The sequence below is a fragment of the Pinus tabuliformis genome, chromosome 7 (genome assembly GCF_031772625.1).
Source record: "Pinus tabuliformis cultivar Carrire ecotype Pingquan chromosome 7, CPIR1, whole genome shotgun sequence".
NCBI lineage: Eukaryota > Viridiplantae > Streptophyta > Pinopsida > Pinales > Pinaceae > Pinus > Pinus tabuliformis.
In genome coordinates this window covers 422,244,747-422,247,538 of record NC_142293.1, presented here as the reverse complement: position 1 = coordinate 422,247,538, position 2,792 = coordinate 422,244,747, and positions in this window count along the sequence as shown.

Genomic DNA, 2,792 nt, shown 5'->3' with positions numbered 1-2,792 from the left:
TGAATTAATATAAAACTATGTTAGTGATGTAGGAGCATCTAGCTAAGGGCATCATGACTGGGTGTTGGTCTCCACCAAGGTGGAAAGTTTATCAGTGTTTGGTCTCTTTATGCTTAATTATTCAAAACAAAATGTAGGGACTTTTTGTTTTTTTTAATTTCATGATTAGTTAGGGAACAATACAGTTAGTTAGGGTCACTATCACAACTATCTGTCTTTTAGTGAGTAATGGTCTTCTAACTGTTTCTTTCATTTTGGAAAAGAAAAAGACAATCATGTCAAAATGTAAAAATCTTGCAGTGCAAGAAGAACTGAATGAACTAACAGTTATGTAACTAATAGAATAAACAACTGAAAAGTAACTACGCATAGTTCAGATAACTGTGGACAAACAAGTACAAATACAAAATTGTAAATCATTCTGAGGGTTCAGCATACGAGTACAGTAATAGAAGACAGAGAAATTTTCTTTCATTTTCGAATCCATCCATCTGTAACAGTCTTGTAACATTTATCTATATTTTTCTTCCCTAATCATTAAATAAACCAGAATAGCAGATATGGTGCATGCATATACTTTCATTTGCTTTCTCTCCTAAAGAACAGAACGTAGATAGCAAGAATTGCACACAAGTTTCCAACACGAAGGTTGGCAATCAACAAATAAAGCCCACGGCCGGAAGAGTCAAGTGCATTACAAACAGTCTGAGCAAGAATGAGAACCTGAATGCTAAGTAATCAAACCCAGACAGAGGTAACAAGTATAAACTCAATCCATCGTAATTTTCTTTTCATTCCAACGAAAAAGGCATACATTTGTTTACATATGACAGTCCAGGGTTAACCCACCGGACAGAGTGAAAAGAAAACAAAACCAACGAACCAGCAAAACCCTAGACGAGGGTTTTGGGATGGCCACCCTTCAATACAAATTTACAGTTACAAAAGAGTGAAATATAAACAAGGATTGTATCAAGTTAACCCAGGTCACATAGCGACGACAGAGGGGCATAAACGAACAAGTATTGGGAACTCAGTCCAACAAAAACCAACAGACCCTAATCTTAAACACGAGTTGATGACAGTGGCAGAGCCTACCGGGTAAGAGCCGAGGCGCTCACACCAACCACGTCCAGGAGCAAACCCCTGACCTGCGAGACCAAAACAGGGCAATCCTGTCAGGCCAACTGTAAGCAGAGGAAAACAAACGAAGGGTAATGAACTTTATACATAGTGAGAAAAGCATTTACCTGGAGGTTTATCTGCGTGGAGAGAACGCAAGCCATTGAGCCACAGTCCACGACGACAACCTGAGACCGAGGAGCAATCATTGTTAGAACCAGAAAAAGACGAGGGAAAAAATAAAACATGGATAGAAAGCTTACCTGAAGAGACATTGTGAGCAGAAGGAGGCCACCACGACTGCAACCTGAAGCATGCGAAGCCATTAACCAAATTTAGCAAACAAAACCATAATAAAACGAGAGAACAACAAAACAAAATCGAGTTGAGAGACTAGACAAAACAAGTATTGCGATCGTTTTCTTACACGAACGAGCAAACCATCACTCTGTGCCAAGGAGCCGAGCAAACAAGTCACCAGAATGAGCGACAAAGCCACACTAGCAAGTAGCACAGCCCATAGCCGACGCAGGCAGAGCCTGTGGCTCATTTCCGTCCATATATAGCACAGAAAACCACTTCCAGAACAAACCCTCACTGTATTCACCATGCAGAGCGAAAAACCAAAATGACCGAATGCCGAATGCCAAGGGTTTTGCCAAGTTCAACGAGCGGGAAACAAGAATCGAGGTAAGTACAGCTCAACCACCACATTAAGAGCTACCATAAATGCTTCCAGCTACCATCAAGAAAATATCAGTTGATTAATGTGTGATTAGTGTTTAATCATAAGTCAAATAATTCCGCAATACTATCAAAACACATTGTTAATCAAAACACCGGACTGATATCAATAAGGGTCATAAACAGAAGTACGGGCTAGTCCCATTAGTTAGAATGGTCCAAAAGTCATGGATAAAGCCAGATCTAATATTAACCATTTATTAGGGACTTAATCTCAGTCGTTGATCTGTCAACGAGAAAAGTATAAGAGGAGGCTTGAGGATCTGGAGAACACACCAAGAGATTAAGATTTCGACTTTCTAGGGTTGGGTTTGCTGAGAAAGTTGAGACAGCAATCTGGAGTTCCAGCTGAGGGGTAGTGAATACAGAAGCAGATAGGTAGAGATAGTGCTGGAGGATCAATACAGTAGCTGGGAAAGTTGACAGAGAGGGCAGAAGTCGAAACTGCCGAGAACAACCAGAATTGTCGGGAACTATTAGAACAGCTAAGAAAGCTGACGTAGAGGGAAAAAGCCGAAACTGTTGGGAATAGCCAGAACTGTCGGGAACTGCTAGAATAGCTGAGAAAGCTAATGTAGAGGGCAGAGGCCAGAATTGCCGGGAACAACCAGAACTGCGGGGAACTGTTAGAACTGTTGGGAAAGATGACGCAGAGGGTAGAAGCCAGAATTGTTAAGAACAACCGAAACTGCAGGGAACTGTCAGGAAAGCTGATGCAAAGGGAAGAAGTCAAAACTGTCGGGAATAGCCATAACTACCGGGAACCACCAAAGCTATCGGGAAAACCGTCACAGAGGGCAAAAGAGGCTGATGTAGTCCCTAGAACCTGATGCTGGGGTTTTTCGTGGGGCAGATTGGAGCTGAGGAGTTCCCGGAGTGTTTATCTGGGGTTTCAGCTGGAGCATCTGTCTTTGAAGGAGAGGTAT